The sequence below is a fragment of the Lithobates pipiens genome, unplaced genomic scaffold, assembly GCF_037356315.1.
Source record: "Lithobates pipiens isolate NorthernLeopardFrog02 unplaced genomic scaffold, aLitPip1_a1.2 Scaffold_8, whole genome shotgun sequence".
NCBI classification, from domain to species: domain Eukaryota; kingdom Metazoa; phylum Chordata; class Amphibia; order Anura; family Ranidae; genus Lithobates; species Lithobates pipiens.
Window position 1 is genome coordinate 685099811 of NW_027507903.1, and position 20701 is coordinate 685120511.

At 46.7% G+C, this 20701-nt stretch overlaps 1 pseudogene; it reads left to right on the plus strand.

Moving 5' to 3' along the window:
• The first annotated feature begins 1522 nt into the window (after nt 1-1522).
• LOC143962543 (zona pellucida sperm-binding protein 3-like) lies at nt 1523-15213 on the plus strand (annotated as a pseudogene).
• Nucleotides 15214-20701: the final 5488 nt, after the last annotated feature.

Below are 20701 nucleotides of genomic sequence, written 5' to 3' on the forward strand. Positions count from 1 at the left end.
GAAGTCTTTTGCAAGTCATAATAAGCATAATGACTGAGTCGTCGTCGGTTCGACGACAACTGATCCGAAATTCGTAAACAAAAGTTCTTATTCAGTAGAGAATTCGGACGCACGGCAATTCGTATTTCGGATCCTCCTGAACGTATGAATTTGGGTGACTTGAAGTGAGAGGGAGAAGATGTGTCCCGGGGGGGGGGGGGGGAGGATTTGTATGGGGAGCTAAAGGAGGGCTAATTTATGCTTAGGGGTAACCATGCAGATTAGTGCTCAGTGTTTTTGTTTTGGGATTTTTGCTGATACATAATGCCCATATATCTTAGGGGGGTGGTGCAGTTTGCCCTGGGCTCTAGATGACCTTGTCCTGGCACACTGCATGTCAGTCTCCTCCCCTGCAGGGCCCTGTTCTTATAACCAATGGCGTACCAAGTGTGGGGGGGGGGGGGGGGGGCAGTCTGTCCTGGGGGCCTCACATATGGGGGGGGGGGAGTCAATATAATACTCCCATACTGCCCTAGCCTGCCACCATAATACCCTATACTGACCTGACCTGCCACCATAAAACCTTATACAGCCCTAGCCTGCCACCATAATACCCTATACTGCCATTATAATACTCTAACCTTCTTAAATTGAGCTGCAGTCATGGAAAATCACACACTGTCGCTCAAAAGAAGCTCCTGCTACTTTTTAAGTGACACGCTTCGCACGCTGCGATTTTTGCTGGGGGGTGCCCTAAATAGGATCCGCCCTAGGTATGCCCCTGTCCTCCTCCAGAACCCTCCTCTGCAGGCACCCTGTCCTCCTCCAGAACCCTCTTCTTCCTCTGCACTTTACATATCCATTTAGAGCCCTTCATCCCCAGTGCATCCATTTCCCCTTCAGTGAACCCAACCTTCTCAGTTACATTGTTCTCAACTATCTCCCAGGACTACAGAACACCTCCCCCATATTATAGGAGATGAATAAAGGAGGAGGTGCTCTGTACTCCTGTCCCCAGGTGACAACGCTGCTCCTGTATGTATATAATACAGTCAGTTTTATCACCCTAGGACAGGATGTGTGTCACAGGCAGGATCACAATGTGAGACTAAAGGAAAAATATCTGAAAGAAAATGAATGCAGCCATCCATCTAATGTCGGGTACGATGTAATCTATATGACGTGTTCGTTCATTTAAGAAATGCCTGTGTCTTATGGATATACGGAGTCCTGTGGCTCTTGGGTCCTCTCGCAGAACTGAGAGTAGCCGAGTGTGCTCGGCTCGGCTCACAGTCACGCCCAGTCCCTGTGTTATGTTGATCATAGGGCGGGAGTGGGTGTGACTGTGAGCATAGCTGAGTACACTCTGCTATGTATCTCGGCGGGGCCCATGGGCTTGAGCCCAGTCAAGCCCAATGGTAAGTCCGGCCCTGGTTCCAGACATTTGGGTGTGGTGATGATTGGCCCCAGCTGGGGGTATCAGTGGTTGATGGGAGGATTATAAAGAACAGCTCTCTCCCTCATTCATTGTGTTTTTCCTCTTATGGGCAGGATGGGATTTCTGGTGAAGGGTGGTTGGGCGTTGGTCCTGACTGTGGCCTATTGGTCAGGGTTTGGCTGTGATGGAGTCTTGTTGAGACAGGGCAGCCAGTCAGATTGGTGGAGGAGCAACCAGCGGGCTCTACCTGGCCAGGGCTCTTCTAGATGGGGCTCCAGAGACTGGAACGCTAATCGTCCTGTTGTGGGGGTTGGGCCTCTAGGGGTTCACTTGCTGGACGTGTTGGGGTTTCACGAGATCTGATGCAGTTTGGGTGTTCCCCTATCAGTATCCAGTGTGGAGAGGACAACATGGTGGTCAACATCCAGAGGGATTTCTATGGGATTGGGAAGCTGGTCCGACCTTCTGACCTGAGCCTGGGGCCCCGTGGCTGCAAACGCAACCCCCAGAGTACAGACACCACTGTTACCTTCCAGATCAACCTCCAGGACTGCGGCAGCATGGTGCAGGTAGTCTTCAAATGTTCCCCCTGTGTCTATGTACTCTAGTCAATGCCCATAGTCCTCCCCTTCCAGTAGTCTGTCATGTATAGAAACGTATCTGCTGCTTTTCTGGCTTCACTCACCTGGAACCACCTAGTTCCTAATGACCCTGTAGCTGATATTCTATTGAGATGGATCCCCCCCCCCGCATTCCATTGTTTTGGGGGGCTTGTCTCTGCAGCCTATCCAGTCTTGATTCCCCACGAGCCAGAGTAGACTTCAAATATCTGCTTGCCAGAGAGGGACATGTACAATAAGGATGAGCTCAGGCATGTTCACAAACAGCACGTGCAGAGCCCGCCAGGAAGTTGGCACTGCAGAGCGCTAATTACAGGCAGTGAGGCATTGCCCCGATGTGCGGCTACAGAGATTGGGAAATTTTGCGCTGACTTCCTGGCGGACTCTGCACGTGGGGTGTGCGAATACGCCGGAGCTCATCCTTCATTTACAACATCCCTCTAAGGCTTGATTCATATGACCTCCCATTTGATGGAAATGTACAGCAACTTTAAAGCTCCATTTTAGGAAGGTGAAGGTAGAACTGAAGACCAAACCCTTTTTGAATAGGGTATGGGAGCATTAGAACCTCTGTTGGTATTATGTTCCATTGAGGGATTTCCTAACACTTCCTGTCCTGTAGCCAAAACAGGAAGTGAGGAAACCAGTCACCAGAACAGATGTACCCATAGCGTACAGACAATTAATAACCTGATGGGGGTTTTATCCATGCCACTTTATCCAAAGTGTTCCTTCAGTTACTTTAAACACCAATCATATGTTGGCCCTTCTCCCTGTTTGATCATGAGAACAGTTTGCATATCTGGGATGGCTACTTGGAGTCGCAGGACACCATGTTGCAGTCACTAATTCATGACTGGACTACGCAAACTCGCTTTACATAGGATTACCACAATATCAACTTGCGTGATTACAACTTATCTAAAACACGGCGGCAAGGCTGATAACGGGAAAAAAACCCTGGGAATCCATTTCTCCTTCACTGAGGAACCTACATTGGCTAACAGTAAAGAATCGGATCACATTCAAGACCCTCTGTCTCAACCACAAATGCGTGCATAGAGAAGCTCCTCAATACCTAATGAAGAAAATAAATCATTACACACCAAACCGCAGTCTTCCATCAGCCAACAAAAACCTCCTCCTCGTGCCCAAAGCCCGCTACAAATCAAAGGGGGATCGGAGATTTGCTGTCCAAGGACCTCGGTTATGGAACGCTCTACCAACCAACATCCGCCTGGAAGAAAACCACCAGGCCTTTAGGAAAAAACTTAAGACCTTCCTCTTCTAGATGATGGACAACCAAGCTCTTCAAAGTGCCTTGAAGCGATTCAGTTCGCGTTGTGCGCTATACAAATATTTCATTCATTCATTCAGTACAGTCTGTCGGTACACCCCCCGGTTCGCTTCATGCGAGAACCTGTGAACGGACCGAAAATTAGTGTGAGCTTTAGAACCCTGTTAAAGTCTATGGGACTCGAAGGTTAAAAATCAAAAGTGCTAATTTTAGAGGCTAATATGCAAGTTATTGTCCTAAAAAGTGTTTGGGGACCTGGGTCCTGCCCCAGGGGACATGGATCAATGCAAAAAAAAAAAGTTTTAAAAACGGACATTTTTTCAGGAGCAGTGATTTTAATAATGATTAAAGTGAAACAATAAAAGTGTAATATTCCTTTAAATTTCATACCTGGAGGGTGTCTATAGTATGCCTGTGAAGGGGCGCATGTTGCTTAGAACTGTCCCTGCACAAAGTGTAATTTCTGCAGGAAAAAAGTCACTTAAAATCACTCGCAGCTATAATGAATTATTGGCTCCCCGTGATACAGAGAACACTCATTGAAAGTCATTGATAAAAATTAAAAAAAAAACGTGGGGTTCCCCCCAAATTCAATTACTAGGCCCTTCAGGTCTGGTATGGATATTAAGGGGAACCCCACGTCAAATTTAAAAAAAAATGGTGTGGAGTTCCCTCCAAAAATCCATACCAGACCCTTTATCCGAGCATGTAACCTGTCAGGCCGCAGGAAAAGAGGGGGGATGAGAGAGCGCCCCCCCCTCCTGAACCGTACCAGGCCACATGCTCTCAACATTGGGAGGATGCTTTGGGGTCTGTGACCCCTCAAAGCACCATGTCCCTATGTTGATGGGGACAAGGGCCTCATCCCCACAACCCTCGCCGGTGGTTGTGGGGGTCTGCGGGCGGGGGGCTTATCAGAATCTGGAAGCCCCTTTTAACAAGGGGACCCCCAGATCCCGCCCCCCCTGCTTGAAATGGTAACTGGTACATTGTACCCCTACCATTTCACAAATAAAGCGTAAAAAATTGTTTAAAAAACACACAGACACCGTTGGGATAAGTCCTTTATTAAAAATATAAAAAAAAAATTAAAAAAAGATTCCAGCGGTGGTAATCCACTCTTGCTATCCTGCTATGGCTGATCTCTTCTCCGAGGTCCAGTGATGAGTGATCTCTCCCAATGACGTGCAGCGTATCCTGTCTCCACTGGAGACACTGCGGGAATCTCTGCAATCTGAAAGGTCTTAGCTGAGGAGGACGGGGCCACTCGTCACCTGACCCCGCCCCCTCTAACGCAAAGGGAAACCTGGGCTTCCCCAATGATGTATGGTTGACCCCGCCCCCCTCTGATGTAACGCAGGTTTCCGTTACAGCTTCCAGCGGAACCGCATAATCAGGGGAAGCCAGGAGACAAGGTTCCGGTCTTCTGGCGCAGCGTGTGGCTTGCTGGGTGTCCGGAGCCTGTGTAGATCCAGCAGAAGCTGTGACAACACTAAGGAGCCATGGAGGGCACTGCAGCAGTTCAGGCAGTTGACTCCGGTTCTTCTGGCACTGTTACCTCTCAGGTAAGCGTGGTGAGAGTAGACCATGGCTTACTCTGGGATGGGGTAAGGTCCTTGTGATCAAAGCCATTCCCTGGGTGGGGAACCACAGGTGAAGGGCGGGGCACTTCTCTCCTTCCCCCTGAGCACGGTGGTGGTTGGGGATAGGCTCTCATGGTTTGTCTTTTCTTTTGCTTTCAGGGTAAAGCACAGGACAGATCTCTGATACGGCCTCCCTGGAGAGAGTGTGCCGTTTGTGGGACAAAACTCGGTCCCAATTGGCAGAAACCGCTTTGCCCGGAATGTGTCAATTTAACTAAGGATGACTCCATGACAGAGTGTCATAAGATCCTTACGTCAGTAAAAGACGAAATTGCATCCACCTTTAAATCATTTAGAGGAATGATGGATAGGATGCAGGGTCCCTCTGTGCCCTTTTCTAGAGCGGCAAGTTTGCCCTCCCTGTCTGAACCCAGTCAGGAGGATGGGGAAGATAGGGAGAGAAAGCCCAGATCGCTTGCCTCTTCTCAAGTAGACTCAGGGTCTGATAGTGAAGAAGAGGAAGATTACTCCAGAGGGTCCAGGTACAAATTGACATTGGACGATCTGGGGGACTTATTAAAAGCGATCTATGACACCCTAGAGATCAGAGAGGAGTCAGTAGAGCTTTCTAAGCATGTCCTCATGTATCAGGGGGTCTCTGCCCAAAAATCCAGAGTTTTCCCCGTGCACAAATCTCTAGTGGAAGCGATCTTGCTGGAGTGGGAGCACCCTGAAAGGAGACCGTTCTTTTCAGGCAGTCTCAAACATAGATTTCCCTTTGAAAAGGATGTGGCCCAGCCTTGGAACAAGGTCCTCAAGTTGGATGCACCGCTAGCGAAGGTTTCCAAAAAGACTGATTTGGCCTTCGATGATCTGGGATCCCTTAAAGTGGAAGTAAACTCCCCTATCGTTTTCAGCCAAGGAAGCTGCCATCTTTGCCTCTGTTTAATCTTCAACTGCTATGGTGCTGCACATGTGATTCGTTATGACACCAGCCATTGGATGGTTTGATAGTTTGGCTGAGAGCACAGCTAATGTGCAGTTAGCATTCCCAGCATGCCTTTTTTTTAACTGTTTAAATCCATGGGTTTACTTCCACTTTAAGGACCCCATGGACAAAAGGGGTGATGTGCCACTAAAGAGGACTTGGGATGCCTCCTCTATTGTGCCCAAACCTGCCCTTGCAGCCACCTGTGTGGCTAGAAATTTGGAATGCTGGTTAACTCAGTTGCAGTCTCACATTTCTGCAGGCATGTCTCGACAATGCTAAAATCTTTTCCTTTTATTGTTTAAAGCAGTTGGGTTCCTAGCCGACGCTTCTGCAGAGTCGGTAAAGCAAGTGACCAGGTCTGCAGCTTTGGTTAATGCTGCAAGAAGAGCTGTATGGTTGAAAGCCTGGTCGGGAGATGCAGCATCAAAATTTAGGTAATCCACAAAACCTTTCTCAGGCGATCACCTTTTTGGTCCTGGGCTCCAAGAGGCCCTGGAGGTTACCCAGGACAAAAAGAGAGCCTTTCCAGAGAAAAAGAAGCCTGAGAGCAGACGTCTTTTTCGAGGGTTTAGGCAACAGACCCAGCAGGAGAGAAGAGGGTCGGCCTAAAAAACACTGGATGGGTCACAAGGGTCGTGGCAGAGGAGGAATACTATTCAATCCTCCTCAAAACACCCCAAAGCCCCAGTGACTCTTGTGTTCCGGTGGGAGGAAGGTTAGGGGATTTCCTCCCACAATGGACCAGCGCAACCTCAAGTCTGTTTATATTAGAAATAATAGAAAATGGCTACAAGTTGGGGTTCAATGCCATTCCCCCACCTACCACCTTAGTAACCCAGTTACCCAGAGACCGGGAGAAGGCAGAGGTTCTGAGTTTACTGTTGGGAAAGTTGTTGGATCAACAGGTCATCAGCCGAGTACCATATGCGGAACGCAGACAGGGGGGTATATTCCCATGTGTTCGTAGTTCGAAAGCCATCAGGCAAGTTCAGGTTGATTCTCAATCTCAGGCCCCTGAACAGGTTTGTCAGGTACAAGCGTTTCAGGATAGAGTCTATCTTCATGATAACGAACATCCTGTTTCCCGATTGCTATATGGCGACGATCGACCTCAGGGACGCATATTTGCATGTGCCGATACATCGGGAATTCCAGACAGCTGTTCATTTAAAGGGGGCTTAGAACTCGCTGGCGGACTTTCTCAGTCGTCAGTGTGTGAAACAGGACGAATGGTCACTCAACCAGGAAGTGTTCGAGCAGGTTGTGAGGACCTGGGACATACCAGAGGTGGACTTGTTCGCCTCACAAAGCAACAAAAAGGTTGCAGAGTTTTTCTCCCTGCACTCGTGGGATCTAGCCAGAGGGATGGATGCCTTCGCCAATGCATGACACTTCAACCTGTGCTATGCCTCGCCCCCCCCAGTAAGGCTAGTTGCAGCGGTCCTCCAGAAATTTCAGACCCAGGAAACGGATCTCATTTTGATAGCTCCATTCTGGCCAAGAAGGGCCTGGTTTGCAGTCCTAAATACGTTGGCCATATATCCTCCGATTCATCTTATGATGAGGGAGGATTTGGTTGCACAGGGTCCTATCCGGCATCCTCACATAGAGACCCTCAGACTTACAGCATGCTATCCGAGGAACAGCTGTTAAGGACCCAAGGCTTTTCAGAAAGGGTCATCAAGACGCTCTTAGAATGCCGAAAGCCAGTGACCAGGGCCGTTTACACCAAGGTATAGAAGAGGTTCAATTCCTGGTTAGTAGAAGAACCAGGAATTCCGGCAGTGCTGGACTTCTTCCAGGCAGGAGTGGAATTAGAGCTTTCTGTAAGCACCCTGAAGGTACAGGCTGCCGCTTTGAGTGTTTTTCTTCAGGTCCCCCTGTAGCAAGTTCATTTTGTAAAGAGTTACTTTAAAGCCCAGGCCAGTGAAGGTCGGAGCCTGTCCCTCTTGGGATCTATCGTTGGTACTTAGTAGACATGGGTGCCGTCAATAAATTTGTTTTGTTCCGTTCCGTTATGGTTCGTATTAGAATTAATTCGTACTTCATATTTCGTGTCCGAAATTCAATTTCAGTTCGTACGAAATACGAATTGTCGTTAGGTTCGTTAACTTGTACGAACGTTCTTTGCGATGAATTTAAAGGCAAAAATATATACCTCAATATGACAGTCGATGCTGATGGAAGTTTGTTTTTTTATCCGAAATACGAAATTCCAGTGACCCCGCACATCCCCGGTGACCCCATACAGTGCGGGGGATCAAAACTGGAGCAGCTGTGCATGGCAGCCATGTGCTCATTATGAGGGGCTCCCACCAACCCTGTGCTGACTTTCTCCTGGAGCTGTACCCTTGCTGTGCTCAGTATGTCAGCACAGCAGAGGTACAGCCCCAGGAGGAAGTCAGCATAGCACAGGGATGGTGGGAGCCCCTCATAATGAGCACAGCAGAGGTACAGCCCCAGGAGGAAGTCCCTCATAATGAGCACAGCAAAGGTACAGCCCCAGGAGGAAGTCAGCATAGCACAGGGATGGTGGGAGCCCCTCATAATGAGCACAGCAGAGGTACAGCCCCAGGAGGAAGTCAGAATAGCACAGGGATGGTGGGAGCCCCTCATAATAACCATAATGACTGAGTCGTCGATGCGACGACAACTGATCTGAAATTCGTAAACAAAGGTTTGTATTGCGTACAAAATTCTGACGCATGGCAATTCGTATTTCGGATTCCTCATGAACGTACGAATTTTCGGAAATTCGTACGAAACTAATCGCACATGTCTAGTACTTAGTGCACTTACAAAGAGTCCCTTTGAACCTCTGGAGAAATCTGATGTTAAATGGGTAGTTTTAAAGACAGCTTTTTTAATTGCAATCACCTCAGCCAGAAGAGTGACTTGCAGGCGCTCTTGATTAGAGAGCCTTTTCTGTTGATTTTGGAGTATAGGGTTGTGCTTAAAACATATCCTAGTTTCCTCCCTAAAGTTTCTTCTACTTTTCATAGAACTCAGGACATCATCCTGCCAACATTTTACTCCTCCTCAGAAGGTGACAAGGAAGGAGAATTCAGTTTAGTTGACATTAGGCATAGCCTTTTAGTTTATTTCGATATCCACAAAGACTTAAGGAAGACAGATTGGTTGTTTGTGAATTTTGTGGGGTCACGCAAAGGATTTAAGGCATCTAAATCCACCATCGCCAGATGGATTAGGATGACCATTTTAGAAGCATACAGTTTGGCAGGGAGGCAAGCGCCTCTAGTTAAGGCACCTTCAACTAGGGGGGTTTCAGCTTCGTGGGCAGAGAAAGCCGGTGCCACTTGATGCCAAGTTTTATAGCTGGAGCAAAAGGGGGTGTACTAATGTTGTGCCAGTGTGTTATGTATTTCAGAGCCTTCTGGCACTTCTTGCGGAAACTGAAGGGGAAGGCCTGGAGGGCCTCCTTTTAACCATTTGGGTGAATGTGTTTCTTGTCCCGGAGGGAAGAGCCCTATCTTTGAGGCTGTCCTGGAAGACTCCTAGAAAAATTTAAGTCTAAGGCCGCGTACACACGGGCGGACTGTTCGCCCAACTTTGTCCGCTGAACAGTGTTTGGGCGGACAGTCCGCTCGTGTGTGGGCTTTCAGCGGACAGTTTCAGCGGACAGTTGGACGGACAAGGTTTTTCGGAAATTCCGTAAAACTGTCCGCTGAAACCTTGTTTCAGCGAACAGTCCGCTCGTGTGTAGGCTTGTTCGTCAAACAAAGTTGCGCGCATGCTCAGAAAGGATTTTCACGCCGAAAGCTATAATGCAGTGTATAGGACGTCGTATTTTTCGTCCCGTCGTACGTGCCGTTCACGTCATCGCGCACGGTTTCAGCAAACTGTTCGTCCGTCGTGTGTGGCCATGTCCGTCCATGCTAAGTTTGAGCGGACTGTTTGCCGAAACTGTTGGACGGACAAAGTTGGGCGAACAGTCCGCGCGTGTGTACGCGGCCTAACTCTTTTTTTATACTTATGTACTTATGGGGGGGGCCTCTACAGATAATTGCAATACAAATGAACTTCAAGTGCAACAATGTTTTTTTTAGTTGGGAGGTTCCCACCATTACAGCACTTTAGAATTTTTTTATTTTTTAGATTGTTACACTTAATTCTATATGTCTTAGTTATTATTATAATGTGAATTTTTGCACTTTAAGTTCATTTTCCACCACCCTTGCTAAGTCCATGTCTTTATGGACCTTGCTTTGTGTTCTGGTGCGCAGTCATGTTGGAATAGGAAGGGGCCGTCCCCAAACTGTTCCCACAAAGTTGGGAGCATGACATTTTGTCCAAAATTTCTTGGTATGCTGATGCCTTAAGAGTTCCCTTCACTGGAACTAAGGGGCCAAACCCAACCCCTACAACAACCCCCCACACCATAATCCCCCCCCCCCTCCACCAAATAATTTGGACAAGTGCACAAAGCAAGGTCCATAAAGACATGGATGAGTTTGGGGTAGAGGAACTTGACTGGCCTTCACATTAGAGTGAAGACTATGAGCCAGGCCATCTCGTCCAACATCAGTGACTGACCTCACAAATGCTCTTCTGGAAGAATGGTCATACATTCCCATAGACACCCTCCTAAACCTTGTGGACGGCCTTCCCACAAGAGTTGAAGCTGTTATAGCTGCAAAGGGTGGGCCAACTCCATATTGAACCCTACAGACTAAGACTGGGACAGAAGGCTTGCCTTTAAAGTTTGTGTGTGTAAAGGTGTAAAGGCAGGCATCCCAATACTTTTAGTAATATAGTGTGAAAAAAAAAAAATATATATATATAATTTTTTTTTTAAGCTTTGGGGTGCACACGCCTATGACTGCAATATTGTATTATCTCATGCTGTCGTGGACTGTTTGTTGGGATAGTTTGGGGTGTTGTTGTATTCCAGTGTGTCTGCCTGCCTTAGGAGAAATATATTTGTATGTGTGTTCTTGGCATGTGGAGAGGGGAGGGGCGAATTCCTCCAACTCTCCCTGTTGATTGGACAGTTTACCCTGCCCTGAATCAAAGAGGGGGGGGTAGTTGTTCCCGGAGTGTATACCTGTGTTTGAATAAACCAGTTTGTTCACAAAAAAAATGGTTTATTCAAACACAGGTATACACTTCGGGAACATCCCCCCCCCCTTTGATTCAGGGCAGGGTAAACTGTCCAATCAGCAGAGAGAGTTGTTGGAGGAATTCGACCTTCTCCACCCTGCCCCCAGTCCACATGCCAGGGATACAAAACATCCATCCCATAATACATTTCTCCTAAGACGGACACAACAGAACAATGGAATACAACCACACCCCCCCAAACAATCCCAGCAAACAGTCCACAACAGCACGAGAACACAATACTGCAGTGCGGCTGTACAGAGTCTGACTAGCACAGATCAGACTGGGGTTCTCGGTCCCCCTGTGCCCCTAATGGATACAGGTTGATTTACACATAGGAGGGGTCGGGGGAGCTGGACATGGAGTTTCCAGAGCTCTCCAAGGTAAGCTGGGTTCCACAAGCCCCCCGGCCAAAGTGACTCCCGTCACAATAGTATATTACCAATATTTCATCCTTTTGAATATGGTTATGTTTTGAAAACATTATCAAGCATTTCTAGACCACAGAATTGTTTTTTATACAAAGGTTTTATCATATTTACTCCATAAATTATTATTATTATTTTTTTTGCAGCAATGAGCCTCATTTTAAAGTTCCATTCTTTTCCTTTGTTTCTACTTTTAACATCTGTAGACACACCCTAACCCTTCTACTCCAATAATAACCAATTGAATCTTACTAAGAGCGATCATAGGAGGCTCTGCATTAACAATGGTGGATAAGTTTACGTTTCTTAACTTTAAAGAACCTCATGATCAAGATGGTGGGGATCCCTTTTATTGTCCATGAAAGCTTAACAATATCCCTTTTTTGGCAATGTTGGGGTGATCATGAAGATGTATTGGCCTAAAGAGAATCCGGGGACAAATATGGCTATGCTAGCTGGTCACTCAAAAGTGGTTGTAAACCCTTTACAACCACTTTATACTACGGGAAAGCCTATAATTGGGCTTACCTGTAGCTACACTGGATATCTCTTCCTAAACATGCACGGTTAAGGAGATATCCTTGTATTTGCCTGTGCCGACGTCATTAGCACATGCACACCGAAGCAATGGCACGTACGTGCCATTGTACTGCGCTGTTACCGGTGGCTCCCACGTGCATGGGTGGAAGTGACATCACGGCTCTGGCCAGTCACAGCGCTGGAGCCGCAATACCCGGAAGTAACCCCCCCGGGAAGATGTCGGCTGCTGGATCGGTGCATGGGTTGCAATTTGACACAAATTGTAAGTGACCATCTTCTGCAGGTGTCTGGTGGATGGAACACAGGTTGACTCCTCCTCGGCCTTCATTGATCCAAGGGTCCAGACAAACATTCTACAGTTCACAGTGGATGCCTTCCGGTTCCTAGGAAATTATGTATCTCTGGTGAGGACTGTTTGAATTGGTTTCACAGATGGGTGCCTTCTAGGAATGTTTAACCTACTAAAACCTTCTATTCCAGATCTACTTAACCTGATACCTGAGAGCTGCTGCTGCCACCCAGGTCCCAGATCTCATTAACAAGGCCTGTTCCTATAGTAAAGCCACAAACAGGTGAGACTATTTAAAATGCCTGTTGGGTGTCCGTAGGTTGCTGCTCTTCCCATAGCCTCTGTCTGTCATCACTTCTGCATGGATCTAGTAACCAGAGACTGGGACAAACTTTAAGGACATAGCATGGTGGGTTCCTGTTACAATGGTGTCATCTGTAGGGCTTTTCCCCTACCATGTACATTGGTAACATATCTGGCCAGGTAAGTACCCTCATGGGCCTGAAAGTTGGTCAACAAGATCTCATGTGCCAGCATGATCAGAATTATGGTTAGCTGTAAATTCCCTCAAGGGAATCAACTGGTCACTGAGTAAAACTTTAGGCAAAGCTTTTTCTTTTTGGATAAACCAAGGGAGGGTTATAACCCTGTCAGGCTTTTTTTTTTTTACCATCTGCATATTTCCCTTCACTTCCTGTCCCATAGCCTAACAGGTAGTGAGAATTAAGCAAATTAAGGAATTCCTTGGGACCCCCAGGTCACCTGAACGAGTATCCCCACTGGAAAACTTCTACTTCATTACTTTTTTGGGGACTGCCAAAAAACTTGGCTTTTCTTTCAATTATAATGGTAAACCGGACAAATAGAGGGTGAATATTCTAAGGGGACACAGCAATAAACTGTTCTAATCCATCTCCACTGCATCTAGAGAGATGAGCCCCAAGTCCTCTCAAGGTAAATGTCAAACTAGCCATACAGTGTTGGCTTTTCGCCAAGCTTCCAGTGCATCTTCTAAAGATAGGTTGTCATGCTGACATTAGCATATCTTCTCCAGATGGTCTGTAGTTGAGGGCCCCAGCAGTATCTGCCAGTGTTGTGGGACATCAGGCACTGCCAGCAACCCTACTGGTCTGACAGGAGGAAGGAGCCGATTTCAAAGACCGAGAGCCTTTGGGAAGAGGGAAGCCTTGGACGGCGAGTCTTAACCATGCAGCTGTCGTGTACAATAATGGTGTGGCCACAGCTTCTCCTTTCAATGGGATGTCCTGAGAATGAGGAGGGGGGGTGGTCCTGACTGGTTTGGGGGTATTTCACCTGGCCTGGATTCTTATGCCCCCCATCCTGGACAATAGACCAGAGTTCTGAGGGACGCAGGTGGCAATAAAATAGGGATGAAGGGTGGGGGGGTGGTTTGGATAGAACCTGGATGGCCTTTACATTGCAGATTCTATCCACCATGGAGCCTTCCCCTCACTTGTTTCGGAACTACAACAGGAAAATCTCCTGTACAGCCTTTTCATAGCAATGCAAATTTTAAGGGTTCAAACCATCCTTTCCCATCCATTCTGTCAAATTGGTTAACGTGACAAATTCGATTCATGAGGGTCTACAGTGGACACCACCTTTGCACACTTGAGTAGGAGCTACATTTTATATATATATATATTTATTTGCCCTTTAGCTGCCTTGTATAGAGATGTGTATGTGCCTCCTGACCTTCCAATGTTTCTCCTGCAGAACCAAACGTGGAAGGGGAACAATCAATGACCACCTTGGGCCCTCTGCTTGTGATTGGGCCAAAACAAGGTGACCTTGCAGCTGCAGTGATCAAGGAAGAAGCCGCCCCCGCAGAGCTCTGGGTGTTGGTGGCTGTCGGGCCTCTCATTTAAATCATTTGATCTGGTCTTTTACTTAATTATAGATGGTAATGCGGTATAGTTTTGGTGCTTTCCAGGTGCTGTAAATCTCTCTCGTGGGCGTCATGCGACAGCCTTCTGCCCCCACCTTGCCTCAGCCCTGGTCTCATGTGTTTTATGAAGGTCGGTGGTTTCTCCAATAAACTTCTCAATTGGGGCCAGGGGCGAACTGACCATTTGGGCACTCGAGCACTGCCCGAGGGCCCCATGCCACTAAGGGGCCCCATCAGGGTTGCCAGCCTCAATAGAACCGGGGACAGTATGTAAAAATCTGTGTTTATTTAAAAATCCCAAGATTATAGCTGCCCTGCCTCTCCAGTACCTTTTCAGTGTGCATATGTGTATTTTGTGTGTGTATATTGTGTGTCTGTGTGTATTCTGTATGTGTGTGTGTATACTGTGTGGCCCCATAATCTATTGCCTGGGGGCCCCATGATCTCCTATTGCCTGGAGGCCCTATAATCTCCTATTGCCTGGAGGCCCTATAATCTCCTATTGCCTGGGGGCCCCATAATCTCCTATTGCCAGGGGGCCCCATAATCTCCTATTGCCCGGGGGCCCCAGATTTACCTATTGCCCAGGGCCCCATAATCTTCTCCTATTGCCCGGGGGTCCCATAATCTACTATTGCCCAGGGGCCCCATGAGTTGTCAGTCCACCCCTGAAGTTGCAGAAGTTGCAGCCACGTACAGTATAGCTCTGTATATAGGGTCACGAGGGCTGCAGACATACTACAGGACCACTAGACAGAATAATGGAGATCCTGACTATTACCGCCCCTCAATGCATCATTGCTTCATCACTTTGGCTTCCCACAACCCTCTTAAAAAGGATTTGTCCCACATTTTGATCTGTTTCCTCACAATATCTATTTATAGAAGACCAGAGTTAAAGTCCAAACCTGAAAAAGGGATGGACAACGAAGAAAAGCAAAAACCGTACGATGGTGTGCGAGCAAACTATTGTAGCCAAGCACCTGGCTACGAGTCAGTGGTGACTGCTGCAGTGTGACCAAATCCCCATAATTTTGTTTTTAAATTTTTTTTTTTTTTTAATGTTTTTGGTGTTTTAAATAGCCTTTCAGGAGGTAAATGTCTTTTCTGCATGTGCGCGCTGTAATATTTTGTTCTGTTCTAGGGTCTTATGGCTGCACCATATTTAATATATCTTTTATGGTGTGCCCAGCCCCCCCCCCCCAAATATCTTAATCACATGGATTTCAATGTGGTGCTGTGGTGAATTTAAGTTGTGTAAATTAACAGGAAGTTTCTTCAGCACAGCTGAAAGTGGAAGACTTACAGGTGAAAAGGAGACAAGAGCGCCACCTGCTGTCAAAAAATTAAAAACAAAATATTTAATCTAGGATGTGTTGTATATAGATCTGACTAGTGAAGGATAATTATATCATATATTGTGATACAAATTATTATTATTTATTTTTTCTGGTTCTGATGAGAATAAATACAATTTGTGCAATTGCTGCTTCACATGGAAAGAAACTTGATTCTGAGACCAAAGCACTGAGTGTGCAGTCCTGTGGAGGGGACAGTCTAGATTTTGCACTTGTCTTGTATGTTCATTTCAGCTTGGACACAGTGGGGGATGGGAAGAGAAGGAGGGGGCACTATGAATCCCCCCCCAGGTTTGTGGAAAGTTCACGTTTAAAGAAATGTCCATTTTCAGTCTCTGGTGTGGATTTTTGAGGGTGAACCCACACTTTTTTTTTTTTTTTTGCATGAGGTTTTCATCTAAAATTCATACCAGACCTGAAGGATCTTGTATGGAAATTAAAGAGGACACCCATGCCATTTTCTGTGTGGGTGCCCCCCCCTTGACACCCATAGCAGACCCTCATCCTAGATAAGGGTCTCTTATAGATTAAGGGGCAACCCAGCCAAATTGTTTAGAAACAGAAGGACAGCGTCTGGGAATGGTCATTTGCCAACAATTTAAACACAATTTTTTTAAATAAACTTGAAAGGTCCTAATGTAGAATTTTCTTTGGGGGGGGGGGGGGGGCGGCCATGCCATATTCTTCTTACTATTTGTTTATGGGGTTCCTGTTGAGACCCATAGCAGACCCTCATCTTGGGTAACAGCCTCATAGAGATTAATGGAAACAGGACAGCGGCCAGGAATAGCCATTTCCCGACAATTTAAACACTAATTTTTGTAAATAAACTTGAAGGGTCCTAATGTAAATTTTTTTTTTTTGAAGGAGGGGCGGCCATGCCATATTCTTCTTACTATTTGTTTATGGGGTTCCTGTTGAGACCCATAGCAGACCCTCATCTTGGATAACAGCCTCATAGAGATTAATGGAAACAGGACAGCGGCCAGGAACAGCCATTTACCGACAATTTAAACACTAATTTTTGTAAATAAACTTGAAGGGTCCTAATGTAAAAAATTTTTTTTGGAGGAGGGGCGGCCATGCCATATTCTTCTTACTATTTTTTTATGGGGTTCCTGTTGAGACCCATAGCAGACCCTCATCTTGGATAAGGCTGTCATATAGATTAATGGAAACAGGACAGCGGCCAGGAACAGTCATTTACCGACAATTTAAACACGTAAATTTGTTTGTAAATATGATAAGTGTGATATTGATTTTTTTTTGGGGGGGGGGCGTGTCATTTTTTTTTTTAATGTACAACAAAAGTGACACAAAATCTGTAAATTCCCATTTACCTGCAAGATTCCTTTTATGATGTAAATAATCTGGACCCCCCCAATGCATACCAGACCCTCCTCCTCCTTGGTGAGGATCTGGAATTTATTTTGGGGGGGTGCCCCTCAATGTATTTACTAAATAAAGGAAGATTGCAGGGAAATGTGAATTAAAAACATGTGGTTTCCCCATTGACATCCATACAAGACCCTTATCAAGGATAAAGGTCTGATTATTTATATATATTCTTTTTTTTTTTGATGTTCCCCATGAATGACAACATTAGACTTGCATCTTTGGTAAGCCACTTTTTAACAGTCAGCTCCCTTCAATGGAGATTGGATTTGGCTCCCAGACATCAATAATGTTTGCTGAATCCGCCTGGAAAACGAGGGGAGCGCACTTTAGTTCCCCCCCCCCCATTTGGTGATAAAGGAAGGTGTCCATTACTGGTTACAAGGGTTATAAAAACGTAAAATTTATGTCAAAATACTTACCGTAATTTTCCTTTCCTGATGGACTCCATGGCAGCCAACGTATGGATTTAGTCCCGCCTCCATTACCCTATAGGATGATACTCCCATAAATCTTTGCTCCTTGCCAGAGGCCGTGTTCGGTAACTATCCTACTCCAGCCATTTGGGAGGGAACTCCTGCTGCCATGGAGTCCATCAGGAAAGGAAAATTACGGTAAGTATTTTGATATAAATTTTCTGTTTTCCTGACAGACTCCATGGCAGCCTACGTGTGGGAAATAACTGGCCAAAACACACCCGGGTGGGAAAAATGCTGCATAGCAAAGATTTATTTGACACCGTCAACCGACAAAACTTTAACACCAAAGTCAACTGAGGATAGAGCCGCCGGCTCAACACAATAATGAGACATAAAGTGTGTATTGAAGACCACGAAGCCGCCCTGCATATCACGTCAGGAGTAGGGATGAGCCGAACACCCCCCGGTTTGGTTCGCACCAGAACTTTCGAACGGACCCCAAATTCGAACGAACGTTAGAACCCCATTGAAGTCTATGGGACTCGAACGTTCGAAATTAAAAGTGCTAAATTTAACGGCTAATATGCAAGATACTGTCCTAAAAAGGGTTTGGGGACCTGGCTCCTGCCCCAGGGGACATGGGTCAATGCCTAAAATGTTTTTAAAAATGTCCGTTTTGGCGGGAGCACTGATTTTAATGATGATTAAAGTGAAAAAAAAAGTGAAATATTCCTTTAAATATGGTGCCTGGGGGGTGTCTGTAGTATGCCTGTGAAGTGCCACGTGTTTCCCGTGTTTAGAACAGTCCCTGCAAAAAATGACATTAAACAGAAATAACATCATTGAAAACTGCTTGCGGTCTTAATGTTATATCTGGTTCCTGCAATATGGTTGAAAACCATTGAGAAAAATGGCATGGGTAGCCCTCCCTGCCCATTACCAGCCTCTTTGGGTCTTGTATGCATTTCAAGGGGAACCCCGTACCCATATTAAAAAAAGGAAATGCGTGTGGCCCCCAGGCCCTATATACTCAGAACAGCAGTATACAGGCGGTGCAAACAAGACAGGGACTGTGTAGGTTTGTTGTGTTAAGTTGAATCTGTTTGTAATTTTCAACTGGTACATTTTTAAAGTGTAGCTCCAGTCAAAAAAACTATTTTTAAGCTTTTTGGAAAACATAGGGAAGGGTTATCACCCCTGTATAATTTGTTTTGTCGTCCATCTTTTTTCATCTCACTTGCTGTTGTCTCCTTCCTTTTGCAAGTAGGATGTTTGAAAGTAGGGGCCTGCCCTATATGCTCTGCAGAAATGGCGGAACAAGGTGTTGGTTTTGCCACAACATTGTAAGCCCTCAAAGTGACTCTTGGTGGGCGCTGGAGCGCCCTGCTGTGAACGATTATATCAAAAATTGTAATTACATGCCATTGTTGAACAGTGGTAGAAAAATTGACCTTTGGTGGTTGTGGTGCTGGTGCCACAACACTATAAGTCCTCACAGTTACTCTGGGTGGGCACAGGAAGGGGCCCTCCTGTGAAATATTATATCAAGAATTGTAATTACATGTCCCTGTTAAACAGGGGCAGAAAAATTGGGCCTTAGGCACTGGTGCTGGTGCCACGACACTGCAACCTCTCCCATATACTCTAGTTTTATTGCAGGAATTAGCCCTGCTGCAAAGCATTGCATCAAAAATTGTAATTAAACGCCCCTGTTAACCACTTCCCGACCGCCGCACGACGATGTACGTCGACAGAATGGCACGGGCAGGCATAAGGGCTTACATGTACGTCCTTGCCTGCCCGCGGGTCGGGGGCCCGATCGGGCCCCCGCCCGGTGCCTGCGGCGGTCGGTATTCGTTCGGGAGCGATCCCGGACGAGGGGACGGCCATTCATTCATGGCCACCCCCTCACGATCGCTCCCGACGAATGAAAATGCTCCGTGACATCACTTCCTCTCCTGTAATGTAAACACAGGAGAGGAAGTGATGTAATCTCTCCTCCGTGTCGGTATTTTTCGTTCCGACACTGAGGAGAGAGGATCGGTGAGTTGTACCAACACGACACTACACAGTAGAACATGCCAGGCACACTCACACCCCCCCGATCACCCCCCTAATTACCCCTGCCCCCCCAGTCACAGTGACACCAATGTCATTTTTTTTTTGCATTGGTGTCATTTGTGACTGTAATAACTGTTAGGGCAGTTAGGGTTAGCCCCCTTTAGTTCTAAGGTACCCCCCTAACCCCCCCAATAAAGGTTTAACCCCGTGATCACCCCCCGTCGCCAGTGTCACTAAGGCTGGGTTCACATTGCAGCAGTTTATGAGAACGGATGTGATTCGCACCGCACTGCAGTGCAAATCACATCCGATCTCTGTGCGATTCGAGTTCAGCCATACAGATAGTATGGCTGAATTCGTGTCGCACCCGCCGCACCCGCCGCAAACTCGCACGGGACCCTTTTTTTGGTCCGCAGCAGAATCGGATCGCATGGGTGTTCACACCATGCGATCCGAGTTTGCAGATCGCACTGCGATATGCGAACTGATCTGGGGGTGTCATTAACATTTCACTGACACTCCCAGCAGTTCGCATAGGGCAGTGTGAACTGCCGCCGGGAGGCATGTGATGCGGGAACCCGCCGCGGATTCGTGGCGTTCCCGCATCGCTCCAGTGTGAACCCAGCCTAATAAGCGATCGTTTTTCTGATCGCTGTATTAGTGTCACAGGTGGCGCTAGTTAGGCAGGTAGGTATTTAGGTTCGCCGCAGCTTTTTATAGCGCCAGGGACCCCCATATACTACCGCATAAAGCCCCCTGATTGCCCCCTAGTTAACCCTTTCACCAGTGATCACCATATAACTGTTACAGGTGACGCTGGTTGGTTAGTTATTTTTTTATAGTTTCAGGGCACCCGCCATTTATTACCTAGTCTCACTAGTGTACCCCTAAATTTAGGGGTGTCTACTTTCCAAAATGGGGTCATTTGGGGGGGGGGGGTTTGTGCCATCTTGGCATTTTATGGCCTTCAAAACTGTAACGCCCTTAGAAAGCCTGAAGGCGGTGCTTGGTTTTCGGGGCCCCGTACGCGGCTAGGCTCCCAAAAAAGTCCCACATACGTGGTATCCCCGTACTCAGGAGAAGCAGCAGAATTTATTTTGGGGTGTCATTTCACATATGCCCATGGCATGCGTGAGCAATATATCATTTAGTGACAACTTTGTGAAAAAAAAAAAAAAAAAAAAAAGTTTGTAATATTCCCGCAACTTGTGGCAAAATATAAAATATTCCATGGACTCAACATGCCTCTCAGCAAATAGCTTGGGGTGTCTAC